Source organism: Megascapheus bottae, chromosome 2 (assembly GCF_031878675.1).
Source record: "Megascapheus bottae isolate mThoBot1 chromosome 2, mThoBot2.hap1, whole genome shotgun sequence".
Lineage (NCBI taxonomy): Eukaryota > Metazoa > Chordata > Mammalia > Rodentia > Geomyidae > Megascapheus > Megascapheus bottae.
Window position 1 is genome coordinate 14,270,979 of NC_143510.1, and position 14,582 is coordinate 14,285,560.

General features: G+C 38.4%; 1 protein-coding gene across 12 annotated transcripts in view; it reads left to right on the top strand.

Annotated features, from left to right (window-relative positions):
- The window catches only part of Erc2 (ELKS/RAB6-interacting/CAST family member 2), a 909,407-nt gene that overhangs the window by 108,554 nt on the left and 786,271 nt on the right, over window positions 1-14,582 (top strand). The window lies entirely within an intron of this gene.

Here is a 14,582-nt window from a genome sequence, read left to right on the forward strand (position 1 = left end):
TAATTGGAGATGAGTGTCTCATGGACTTCCCAGTATAGGTTAGTTTCAAGCTGCAATCCTTAGATCTCAGTCTCTTGAGTGGCTAGGATTTCAGGCATGACTGACTGGTGCCTGGCTTGTAGATAACGGTTTAGTAGTTTTAATTATCAAATTCTTGCAAAGCAACTCATAAACTTAACAGACTCAGGATAAAACAACTTCCGTAGTGTAAAAAAATTAAAGTTTAATAATTTTCAATAGAAAATTTTATTAATTTTTCTTTTTTATATTAAAGATTGAATTTACTCATATTTAGTATGAATAGATGTCATATACAATAAAAGTCATAGAAGGGAAAAGGTTAGAGAAATAATACATAGTTTTACCTGTTCTGTTTTTTCTTTTTTCTTTCTTTTTTTTTTTTTTGCCAGTCCTAGGGCTTTTACTCAGGGCTTGAGCACTGTCCTTAGGCTTTCTCAAAGCTAGAGCTCTACCACCACTTGAGCCACAGCACCACTTCCAGCTTCATCTATATATGTGGTACCAGGAATCGAACCTGGGTCTTTGTGCATTAACTATGCAGGCACTCTACCACTAGGCCAAACTCCTGGCCCTTAACTTTTCTTAAAGCCATTACAAGTTCTATATTTTTTAAATAAAACTGTTGAAGTCACTTTTTTGCAAGACTTTTGTTTTTTTTTTTTCTTGCCAGTCTTGGGGTTTGAACTCAGGGCTTGGGTACTGTCCCTGAGTTCTTTCACTCAAGGCTAGTGTCTACCACCTGAGCCACAGTGCCACTTCCAGCTTTTTCTATTTTTGTGGTACTCAGGAATCAAGCCTATAACTTCATGCATGCTGGACAAGCCCTCTATTGCTAAACCACATTCCTAGTGCTGCTGCAAGGTCTTTTTTTTTTTTTTGTGGGTCATGGGGCTTGACTTCAGCCTGGGCATTGTCCCTGAGCTCTTCAGCTCAAGGCTACTGCTCTACCCTTGAGCTAAGCCCTACTTCCCATTTTCTAGAGGTTAATTGTAGATAAGAGTCTCTCAGATCCTTGTGTGCCCCGGCTGGCTTTGAACCTTGATTCTCAGATCTCAGCCTCCTGAGTAGCTAGGATTATAGGTGTGAGCCACCACGCCTGGCTACATCTTTTTAACTCCCAAGGTAAAAGTATTCTATGTAAGAAGTATTATCAATTATAGTTAGATAAGAGTAAGAAATTCTGGCTGTCATTGAATAGTAGCATGACTAAAGATAATGATATGTACTGCATATTTCAAAAAAGCTACAAAAAGTATTTTGAATGTTTTCACGATCAGTGTAGAGAAAGATATTTAATCTGATTTAACTGTTATGCAATATACAAACCATTGAAACATGATACTGAATGGATATGTAGAGTTCTGTGCTTTTAATGTGTTATTTAAAAAACAAATTTAACTTCAAAAATAACATTAAATAATCTTTGCTCTGAAAAATTCTATATTGCAGTGTTTTCAGTACTTTGGCTAATATTGGCAGTGGTAGTGTGCAAATCTATAGGGCTGACACTGTGCTGTGCCTCAACCCCACCCCTCACTATTTCTCTCTGGCCCCGAAGCTGAGTTTTTGTACTGGAATCCCACCATCCATATGCCTGACTAGCTTCCCTACTCTGTTTCCTTGGTGGGCATTTCAGTTAGTAACCTCTGGCTGAAAATAAGAGATCAAGCTCTCCTGAGGCTCATCTTTGTTGACAGACTGGCTTGTGGGCTTTGTGTGGGAAGCTGAGGTAGCCTAAATGATGAGAGGAGAAGCTAAAGGGGGGATGAATAAGGAGGGGTAGGAATGTTGTCTGGGAGTCCTGGGAATAGCTGTGCTGTTTGAGAGCAGCAAATGGGTTTTAGGTCTTTTGCTTAAACACCAGTCCATAGATTTGGTCTATTTAAAAATTGCTAGATGGTTGGGTTGGAAGGGATGGGAGCGAAAGATCAAGTAGACGACATAGATCAAGATGCATTGTATTTATAAATGGATTTGTTGAATGATAACTTCTTTGTACAACTACTTAAAGATAATAAAATGTAGTGTGTAACAGGGAGTCAGGGGACAGAGACCACGACAATTAATTTGAGAATACTCAGTACTAAAAATCGACTGAGAAGGCAATAAGAAAATATCAAGGTAACATGCATGTAGTAAGTACTTGTGAGGCTAGGGTTATTAGTTTATAAATTCATTGCAAGGGTCAATGAACTGATATTGTAGTCGTCGGGGTCCTTCTCGTATGTCTGGGAAGGGCATGAAGTGGCAGCAGAGCCCACAAATAATCCTGGGAACACAGACTCCAGAGACCAGACTCCAGGTGCATATCTAACTTTATTGAAAAATGTGCTCGCTTATATACAGATCATGCAATGACTGTCAGCTCATACTAGCAGCAAATAGGGACCTTCCTGATGCAACTGTCAGCCAATGGTGTCCTGAGACACATCCCACTTAGTGGGAGTTTCGGGGAGCATCTGCTTGAGGCCAGCAGCTAGGGCCCTCCACTTCTGGACCGCCCACACAGTAAGAACCAGACACCAAAGACTAGGCCACACCTCTCTTCCCCACTCTTGCAGCTTCACCCCTGTGTTTCCTTCTAAGAACACAATATCACCCCCAGCATGGCAAAGATGGTATGGAAGAGTGAGTTTGGGTTGTGCGACAGTAGTTTAATTACAAGCTCTTTAGCCTTTCTTTCACTGTAGTGCTTCAAGACTCAACTTTGGAGGCCTTTATAAGCACTACATAAACATCTGTGGTTCCAGTTTTATAAATGTAAGGGAGAGTTTGTTTCTGTGGTCTCTAAATTTCTATCTTATATAATACTAACCCAACTTGGGATTTAATTACTGATCTCTTTATAATGTACCTAAGATAGTATGCTATGAATCACTTTTGTTCATGGGTTGGTAAACTACAGCTTATAGGCTAGCAAAGGCCTGGCTGGCAGCCTGTTTTTGTAAATAATGTTTTATTGGACTATAGCCATATTCATTCATTTACTAGGAAAGGGTTGTAGATTTCTTGATAGTGTTAATTTCAGTCTTTTTGCCTCTTTATTTCTTTCTGCCTCTGCCTTTTCTCCTTTTCCTTTTTCTTCTTCTATATAACCCAGACTGGTTTTGAACTCCCTGTATAGACCAGGTTGGGCCTGAGACTTACAATACTCCAAATTTAGCTTCCTTAGTGCTGAGGTTATAGGAATATGCCACCACACCTGCTTTTAGGTTTTCTTTAGCTCTGGTTTAGGTCTGTGACATACACTTTTTGAAAAATTACTCTTATAAGATAAGATACAAATACAATAAAAAGTAAAGAAAAAAATTGTCCTTGGGTCTTTTCAGTGCCACAAAAATTTACTTTAGTGTTCTAAGAAGAGGAAAATAGGATGAGTTTTTTAGACTTACTAATAAGAACAAGATAATGCCAGTTTCCTTGAACAGATAATAGCTGTGTAGACTGAATAGACTGTGTCCTCTGTACCCAAGGCATCTTCATGAGGCAGTAGAACAGAAGGAATGTTGTCTTAAGAGTCAGACTCCTGGAATCCTAGTTCCCCTCTACTCTCAAGCTACTCAGTGACTGATCAAGTCATCGAATATCAGAGACACACTTTCTACACAGATGCACTGAGGCACATGCCGGCAATACTAGCTACTCAGAAGGATATGAGGATCATGGTTAGAAACCAGCACAGGCAAGAAAATCCATGAAACTCTTATCTCCATTTGTCCACATTTGTATCTACTTACCCCTCTGACACATTACTTGATCCCTAGCCCATATATACAGTGATGTTTTAGGTGGCATGCTTTGGATGTCCGATAGGTACTTAAGATTTTTAGGTACTTTGGAGTTCAGTGAACAGATGAATGCTACAGCACTTTACCTCTGGTTATCCCTGGGTATTTCTAGAATTGAATATCCTAGCCCCTGTGTTTACTTCTGGCCAGTGGATGGTGTAGGTAAGTGGTATGTGGCATTTCTGGGTCAGAGTGTGACTCTTCAGCACTCCCTTCTTTTGCCTTTGCTTCTGTAGCTTGGACCCCAAGAGGGAGTTCTTGTAAAGCACTACATGGTTTGAACCACTCAGATTTCGGGGTTGTTGGTTATTGTAGTTTAATCTGGTCTAGCTTGACCATTGCTAGGTATGGAGTTTATTATCTTCTTCCCTATGTTGGTGACTTCTTGTTCCTCAGCCCATAGGATAGCACCACTAGAAATTTATTTACTAGGAACCTGGGGATTATCTTGATCTTTTCTATCCCTTATTGCTCCCAATGTCCAGCCGATTACCAGATTCTTTCACTTTTATGATCTTAATCCCATTTGTATCATACTTACATACTGTTGTGTTGTCTAAAGCTGTAGCTCTCATCTGGATTCTTATTATCTAAGTTATTTCTACTGTATTTATAGTCCTATTCCAGGCTTCTCAGTGGCCTATGGGAAATCAAATTTGATTATGTCTCTTCAGTTCTCATGAAACTTGAGTTGTGCGATCTTCCCAAGAAAGTCAAACATCTTCAAGATGGTGAGAGAGGCTCTATGATCAGCTCACTCTCCCCAGCACGTCCTCAAGTGCACTATCCCCATGGAACTATCTATCCTATTCTCTGCCTTAGAAGAGACTTTAAGATGTGGTATTTGTACACAATGAATTCTATGTTGCTGCCAGAAAAAACGACATCGCCCCATTTGTTAGGAAATGGAAAGACTTAGAAAAAATCATATTAAGCGAAGTAAGCCAGACTCAAAGGAACTTAGGCTCAATGGTTTCCCTCATTCATCATAACTAGTAGAAACCTTGAGCTCTACTAGCAGAGATTTGCAATAGAGCAAAACCTTGATACATAAGGCCATATAGTATGAAGCTAATTGAATGGACCTCTAGGATATTGAAACAAAAGCCATATAATGAATGGTTGTTGTCCTTAATGTACTATGTTATCTCTCATCTCTTTTGCTGTTCCTTGGTTATCTCATATTGTCACAATATCTCACTTTGTTGTCTGATATATTGGATACATTTGTATTTGGTTACTTGAAATTGGACAGGGAAGGGGGGAAAACCAAGAGGGGGGGTGGGGGGTAGGGTAATGGGGACCAAGACATGTGAAAGAGTATCAATGTATGTGAATTAATGCACCTTCTATCTGACAAATATCATGTAACCCTTTTATTAATTACAATAAAAAATATTAAAAAAGAAGAGCCTTTCTTTCTGTTGCCTACCAGTCTCCCTTTATGTCTTCATGTTTTAGCTGAATATCTTATTTCTCTATGAATATCTTCTTTAAAACATGAAAAAATTAAATCAACATAGGAACTGTATACACACACATACACACACGTATATGTGGGATAGCACATGACAATTTGATGTATGTAGATTGTTACATTGAAATCAGTATAAACACCTGGTGCCAGTGGTTCACACTTATAATCCTATCTACTCAGGAGACTGAGAGCTGGAGGATTGTAGCTTGATGTCTTCAAGATTTTCTTTCCAGGTTAGCAGCTCAGTGCTGGACTGGAGCTGGACTGGTAGAATGCTAGTTGTGAATAATAACACCAAATGAAAGCAGGGCCAAAGGTTCTAAGTTTTAGTCCTGGTACCAACACACGCACACACACACACAAAATCAAGTAAAAACATCTTTTTCCTCCAATAATTTTTTTGTGGTGAAAATGCTTAAAATCTGTTCTTTAAAAAAATTTTGTAGGGCATTATTCAAAGCCCTTTGTATTTTTTCCTGACTACACTTAGATGTTCCTTCTCTTTATTTTTTATACACACTACTTCACAAATATTAATGTGGTAAATATGATTCCTTTGTTTTGAGGGAAAGTTCTAAATTTTCTTTCTTTTTTTGCTCAAGTAATTAACAAAGTATAGTATGTAAGTAATTATAATTGTTGGGTGGCCAATTTCCTGTTACTTAAAAAATGAATACATGTCTTCATAAAATAAAAATATGACAATTTAAGCTTAATGAAAATTTGATAGGATGCCTACATTTTAAGAATCAGAAGAATTTCAATTCCCAGTACTACAAAAATAAAGAACAAAAAAATTCTTGTAGTTTCAAAAAAGACTTAGATGACTACAATATTCATTAGTCAATAGTGAAAACTAATTATTGTTTTAAATATTATTGTGTTATACAAATGTGAGGCTATTTGTTTGTTTGTTTGTTTTTGTGCCAGGTGCTGTCCCTGAGGTTTTGTGCTTAAGGCTAGTGTTCTACCACTTGAGCCACAGCTCTACTTCTGCCTTTTGGTGCTTACTTGGAGATAAGAGTCTCATGGACTTTCTTGTCTGTGCTGGTTTCCAACCATCATCCTTATATCTCAGCCTTTTGAGTAGCTAGTCTTACAAATGTGTGCCACTGGTGCCTGGCAAAGGCTAATATTTCAATAATCAAATTAGATTGACAACATCCTAGTCACAAAGAACACATTTTAAGCTGGAAACATATGTTGGCAAATTCAGGAAGAATAGCTCTTTTAATATGCATAGTGGTATTTTTTAAAAATTCAAAGCTTTGTATTGGATTCTGTTCTTTAGAGATTTTTCATAATGTATTTTAGCCAAAATGAAATTCACCAAATGTGTGCAAAGCCTTAAGATATTGATATCCTATGACATCAAATGTTGTGTTCAGAGTCAGACTCCTGGAATCTCAAGCTACTCTGTGACTGGTCAAGCCAGTGAATATCAGAGACACACTTTCCACATAGATGTGCTGAGGACTAAAATTTTTACATTTGTCCACATTTGTATCTTCCTAATACATAATTACTGTTTTGATACATTAATGATTTCTAGCTCATACATACAATGCAGTTATAGGTCCTTTTGGGTGGTTTTGACCTCTTTGCATGGGGCCAAGAATGGTTTCCAAAACAAAAGCAGTGAGACTTTCCGAGTTATATTCAGTTCCTTCCTTTCTTGTCTTCCTTGCTGGCCATAGGAAACAAGTGTGTGTGTGTGTGTGTGTGTGTGTGTGTGTGTGTGTGTGTGTGTGTGTAGTAATGCAACTAATAAGCCATCCACACTTGGTCACGTACGCACTCATATCATAGGCCAGGGTTTGTTTAACTTTCCCAGAATGCTCTTAAGGACTGTTTTGTGTGTGGAACAAATTATCTAATATATTACTGCCTTAATTCTCTTTCAAGAACTCTCATTCTTAAGCTCATTGTAGAATTGTCTATCTGAGCTTTGTTCTTAATTTTTTCCAACATTCTCATTGTTTTATTTCATTCTTTACCCCAATGGTCTTCCTCTTTGTGTAAGTATTTATGGTTTTGAACTTGGCCTGTCTCTGTGGCCAGTGTTACCGTCTCTTTGACGATACAGATTTTGTTCATATGCCAGCTATTTTCCTGCTCAGAGGACAAACAAAATCACCATAGCACGTGTGTTTTTCACAGCCCTTAAAATTTCTTTGGATAATATTTGACATTAAAATTTGCCTTTCCAGGTATATCTTCATGCCAAAGATTGCTGCAAAATTGTTTATTTTAGTCAAGTTATGGAATCATTCATTGAACCAGCTTAAACATCTGTCAGCAGATGAGTGGGTAAAGATTCATTGGTATATATATACTGCAATAGTACTTAGGCTTAAAAAAGAACTAATTTATGTTATTTGAGATAGCATGGATATATCTAGATGGCATTATGTTAAGTGAAATAAAACAAGTAAAGAAGGTAAATATTATTTGATCTCACTTAAGATGTGGAATATAAATGACATTGAATTCATAGTAACAAAGACTATAATGAAGACTAGGAAAACTGGGGAGGAGAAAGGGAATGGAGGTCCTCGTGAAAAGGAATGATGTTTTGTTTTAATCTTTTATTTAATTTCAATTTAGTCATTTAATTTTATTGTAAAAATGATATACAGAGGGGTTACCGTTACATAAGTAAGGTAACAAGTTTTCTTGTAGAAAAGTGTTGCCCCCTGTGTCATTTTCTTCTACCTTCTCTTCATCTCAAAAGGAACAATGTTTTAGGAAGAAGTAGTTGAGATCTACCACACAAATTTACTGCACTACTGTCAATAAAACTATGAAATTTAAATAATTAAGTTTCAAATATGTGATCATAAGAAATATCAAATAAAGTTAATTATCTTGGGTTAATCATATAAGATAAAAATGATAATATATTATACTTATACAATGCATTATAACTGTTGTCAATTAAAATTAATGCAGACATGAATTATTTTTCTAAAAAAACAAATTCCTAAAGGATGCTCAATTAGTAGTTGGAGCAATTCAAACAAACAAAAACAAACAAACAAAAAAACCAAATTCCTTCCCTTTCAAGTAGACTATATATAGTATAGGTGTTGCCTTCCTGTTTTAGTGTTAAATTTCCAGCTTCTGGCACTGAGTAGATGTTCAATAAAAGCTATTGAATAAATGACAGAACGAAATATATTAAAGGCCAATTTGTATTCAGACCTCATTGTAGTTCAGGTAATGAAAACCAGATTCTCACAGTGTGGCTTGGTGCTATAATGAGCCTTGAGGAGAATGAACGTACAAGTTGGAAATTGGGAGTGTTCATTTCTGATCACTACACCCAGTGAGGATATTTATACATCTCTCTACTTCTTATATAACAGATGTTGTACTCAGAACTCAGGGAACAGGTTCTTGTCCTTGAGATATGTAATGGCATAGTAAAAGAGACAGTTCTGTGGCTTTTGACACATAGTTGGTGCTGTCATTGTTGGATGAATAATCCATTATCACCATGGTTCAATGGAACAAACTAATGTTTTACTATTAGTGGAAGCATTCCAGCCCCTCTTTCCCTGTAAAGTGGGGATTGAACACAGGATTTGTGCTTGTGCTCTATCCTTTGAACCATACCCCTAGTCCTCAATCTCTAATTTTCTTGCTAACTGAAAAAGAAGAGAAGATACTTTAAATAAAATACCTTATGGTAAAATACATTGCGTATTAGTGCCACAGACCTTTTTTTTTTTAAATTAAAGCATGATGAATTTTTCTTGAGATTTTGATGCCAGGCAGGGATGAAGAGATAATCCTGGCTCTTCCCCTTGAGTGATGGGACAGGCAGTTACTGGAGACATGTATTAGGGCATTTGATTATAATCATTGTGGCATAACAGACCTAATGACAGTGTGTTGCTGTCAGGTTTCCTCAGTGAACTGTGATCTGTGAAGGTGGAGAAGGTGGGTTGTGGGGAAGGGTGTGTACTGGAGCTAAAAGGCTCAACTTGCCACCCTCATCCAGGTTATTAGACATTTTGAGAGGCTTTGCTTTCTTTTCTTGTTCTTTGCTTTTCTTTCTTGCCACTTTATCCAGGCGATATGAACAGTCAAAGCCTGTTTATTTTACAAATGTGAAAAGGATATTTTGTTTAATGTGGTATTTGAAAAACCCATCTCTGTCTCTCTGCCTGTTTACTTTGATAAGTCCTGGATGAGGAACCAGGGATCATGCAGTGGATTTCCAAGGGAAAAAAGAATGTTAAATTTCAATAGAAAGGATTATTGAACTAAATAATCCTCTCTTTGTTGTTCTTCATTCTTTAGTTTGGTTTATATCATGGATTCTGAATGCAAATAACAGATTTTTGCAAAGCTAACTAGGACAGAAGACAACAAAGGAAGGAAATTTGTCATCACTAATGCCCAAAATTTACAATAAGAAACAATCATTTAATAAAGACAACTCTTTTGTGGCCCAAAGTTTGCTGTTTATTTGTTCAGTGAACATTTCTAGTGTACCTACCAGAAGCTAGTCACTTTCAGTCCTCTATGAGTCTTCTAGAGGAGGCAGTCAAGTTTTTAATGATCGGAAATTTGGTAAGTATTAAGTGCTTGTTACGTTGCAGGCATTGAGGGCACAGTGATTAGCAGGATAAAGTCTCTTCCCTTGTGAAGTTTTGATTCTAGTAGGGAAATTTTGACTGAGCAGCTTCTAACAGTGTAAGAGGGAGAATGAGAGATTTTAGCAGTTTTAGTTTGTAGTTTTAGTCTGTATTAGTTTGTTTTCTACTGTTGTGACAAAATCCTGGTGTGATGTCTAGAAAGTTCACACCAGGTGATCCTGGTGGTGTGGTGCATAGCATCACCCTGGGATTGCATATGGGAGGGAAAACAACAGCTTCATGTGAGGCAGAAAGCAATAGAGATTGAGAGGCCAGGTCAGGCCTACTGTGTAACAACTCACCTTTGTGGGAATTCACTGTGGTCCAATACAAATGATATTGGCTTCTCTGAGAGCCTCCAATGACAGTCGCCCAAAAGATAACAGTGGTCAGAGGAGGTTGTTCCTTGAGGATAAGTTCTAGTGAGCTGGGTAGGGAGCACGAGCATTCAGCATGGAGTGGAGAAGGCTTGGAATGGGCTGGTAAGTCCTTAGATGTGAAATTCAAAAGCAAGGGATCTCATCAGCCTGGCTTGAATAAGGGCAGAGGAAAGGTCAGGCACACATGCTGATGCTCTGAAGCTTTGTTAGTATAAACACTTCTTTCCTGGAGAACTAATTCTTCCTCTGTAAGCCAAAAGGCAATTCTTTATGAAACATCATTTCCTCTTCCTATGGATCATTTCCTATTCCTAATGATTTCTGTCTCCTCCACTCTTCAGTATTACATTCCTTTGTATTCCTTTTCAATTAAGTATAGTTCTAAAACAGAGAGATCTAGAGTACATGTGTGAGTGATTAATCACTCTCTCCTGCTCACAGTACCTGAAGCATACCTCTCAGAGCCATAATGGTTGTCTTCCCCAATGGAAGGGTCCATTCTGTGCATTCCATATCATCTGATGAATGTGTGTTGACTTTTTTGGGAGCCCTCAGGGACTTAGCATTGGTCATTTGGAAGTTTACAGATTCTGAAATCCGTGTGTAAGTGGAAGTTGATAAGCACTTAGCATAATAGCTGGCATATGACTAGCCCTAGTAAATTGTCGTTCCCTGTTTTAATCAAAGCTTACATCATGCAATTCCTCGGTTAACATCTTAAAAGTTCTCACATGGGAGGCCGGGAGTTTGGCCTAGTGGTAGAGTGCTTGCCTAGCATGCACGAAGACCCAGGTTCGATCCTTGGTACCCCACATACATAGCAAAAAGCCGGAAGTGGTGCTGAGGCTCAAGTGGTAGAGTGATAGCCTTGAGAAAGTCCAAGGACAGTGCTCAAGCCCTGAGCTCAAGCCCAGGACTGGCAAAAAAAAAAAAAAGTTCTCACATGCTGCATGTTTTTGTGCATTTACAAAATTCATACAATAAATTATCACACACATTTATTCTATATTCCACGATGGCAATAAGGAATACTGTTGATTTTAGAATTAGGGTTAAATTTGGGTTTATGTAGCATTTCAAAAGTGGCGTGGCATATTTGAGCTAACATGTCTGCCAGATTGCTCTCAGACTGTTTGGAAAAGAGTTGTGATGGAGGAGCTTAATTCTCTTTTCCCATAGTGGAAGTAGACCTGGACAGCACTGCAGGTTTGCACAATACAGAATGACAGCCAAGCAGCCTCTGAGCTCTTAATGGGAATACATTCATACTTCCTTGTGCCACCTGGCCTCCAAATCCAGTCTGTAGCCACAGGCTACGGAAAGCAGCTTTGCAAACCTCCCAGTGTGCCTGGTCCCTGAGATCTGAGGCTACCAGCCTGTGATGTAGGGAAGGAACAGGGAACTGCTTAGGAAACAGTGAAAATGAAGCTTTCCCTGTGTCTTGAAGCATCACAAATAATGAGGAGTCAAGGGGATTACAATTAAGCATGTTCTCTTGGTATAGCCATGTTCTAGAGGCTGCACAGATGACTTAAGAGTTGCTGATAGGATTAGAGAACCTTTTTAGGCATAATGAGAGACAATGTGTGATGATAATCGCTTGGTGAATGAAGAATGTTCATGGCCTTTTTTATTCTTTTTTTTTAAAAAGACATTAGCATCAACTAATTGTACAAGGGGTTTTGTTTTGCCATGTCCATGTGTGCATGTGATGTGCCTGGTCAGAGTCTCCCTCTTGGTCACATGCCCTCAAGTCTCCCTTTCCAGACAACCACAGCAGGCTTCATTGTTTCATTTTCAGACATGTTCCTTAAGCATTTCAACTGTATTCACAGTCCATTACCCTTTCTGTTGGCCCTCCCCTTTCTCCTAGCACCCAAACTCTGGGCAGGACCTGCTTTATGTTCTTATCTCCACCGCCGCCCCCCACGTTGTCTTAAATTAAATACTTGTATGAATGTGTGAATTAAGTACTTAAGTGAATGTGTGAATTTTTAAAATTAATGTTACTTGTTCAAAGAGGTTTCACTCTGGTATTTTATAAAAGCATATACTGTACTTTCATCAGACAGTCCTTTGCTCACTCTAACTTCTCCATCCCAATGTTATTCAGTAGCTTGCAGTGAGTTGTATTATGCCATGTACATATAAAGATGCAATGTATTTTGATATTGTTTACCATCCAGTATTCCTAATTTGCTTTTTTCTAATCTCTCCTACTGCTAAAAGGTTTGTGAGCCCATGACACAGATCCTTCATAGACGACCAGTCTTTTCTTCCATATATTTTTTATTGTAATTATAATTGATAGATGGTTACATTATATTCACCAGATAGAAAGTGCATTACTTCACAAACATTGATATCCTTTCTCATGTCTTGGTTCCCATTTCCCTCCCCCCGCCCCGTCCCTCATCTTGTTTTCCCCCCTTCCCTATCTGATTTCAAATAACCAAAAACACATATATCCAATATATCAGTTAACAAGGTGAAATACTGTAACAGTATGAGATAAGCAAGGAACAGCAAAAGAGATGAGAAATAACATAGTACATTAAGAACAGCAATCACTCATTATATGGCTGTTGTTTCTATATCCTGGAGGTCCTTTCATTAGGTGTCATACTATATGGTCTTATGTATCTAGTTTTTGTTCTATTGTAAATCTCTGCTAGGAGGGCTCAAGGTTTCTACTGATTATAACAAATAAGGGAAACCATTGAGCCTATGTTCCTTTGAGTCTGGCTTACTTCACTTAATATGATTTTTTTCTGTCTTTCCTTTTCCTTACAAATGAGGAGATGTCATTCTTTCTGACAGCAGCATAGAATTCCACTGTTTATTGTGTGTGTTGATCCACTCATCAACTGAGGGGCATCTGGGTTGGTTCCATATCTTTGCTATGGTAAATAGTGCTGCAATGAACATCATTGTGCTAGTGGATTTAGTATGTCCTTGCTTCTGGATGATTGGGTAAATGCCAAGTCATGGAATTGCTGGGTCATAGGGGAGCTCTATGTTTAGTCTTTTGAAGAACTGCCATACTGCTTTCCATAGTGGCTGAACCAGTTTGCACTCCCACCAACAGTGTAATAGTGATCCCTCCTGGCCACATCCCCACCAGCATCTGTTGTTATTAGATTTCTTGATCATGGCCATTTTAACTGGAGTGAGGTGGAATTTTAGAGTTGTTTTGATTTGTATTTCTTTTATGGGCCAGAGATACAGATGGCCAGTCTTATATGGTTGTAAATGAGAACAAATACACCTCTCTTCCTAATGGGTAGTTCTCCTGCTAACTGGAAACAAGACCCTCTGGGAAGTTGTATTACTCTGTATAGCCTCTGCTTTTTTCAGTGCAGAAGGCTTGGCTCCTAGAGGCTATGGCACAGTGAGCTCCCCTTTTAATTGGCATAAATATCCTCAAAGCCAGCAGTGGCACGTGTTATCTGTTCCCAGAATGGCTTATATTATGGGTTCCCAGAGTTCTAAACCAGCCTAGACTGACTCACCTCAGAATAGCCTTTGTAAGATGAAGAGGGTGAGTGGGTAGGAAAGCTCCCCACTAATAGATCTCATCCTTTAAAAATAACTACTGCTTGTTGCATTAAGTATTCATTGAAAATCTGTTTCAATTTTTAAATAACATTCACTTTTTTTTTTGCCAGTCCTGGCTTGAACTGAGTTCCTGAGCATTGGCCTTGGGCTTTCTCAAGGCTAGAGTTCTACCACTTGAGCCACAGAACCACTTCCGTTTTTTTTTTTCTATGTATGTGCTACCAAGGAATTGAACCCAGGTCTTTGTGTCTTTGTGCATGCTAGGCAAGCATTTTACCACTAGGACAAACTCCCAGTTCCAACACTCACTTTAAAGATTTATTTAAAGATTTACTTCAGCTAAATTAAAGCAAGGAAAGAATGGTCAACTTCAGTATGTGCACTGTGCTAAATTAGTTTCAAGATTGTACCCCTCCCCTCCCGGAAGTGGAACATTCACTTTTAGGACTTTTGGTTTTTCTTTTCCCTCCCTCCCTCCTTCCCTCCCTCCCTCCCTGTTTCCCTTTTCTTTTTTTTTTATTTTCTTTTTTATTATAGAGGTCATGTATCGAGGGGTTACAGTTACATTTGCCAGATAGTAGGTGCATTCCTTCTCACACATTGATACCCCTTCTTTGTTTATGTCCCCATTTCCCTCCCCTCACTCCCTGCCAATCATCTTGTTTTCCCTCTTCCCTTTCCAGGCAACAAAGTAAGATACAGTTCCTTTCTT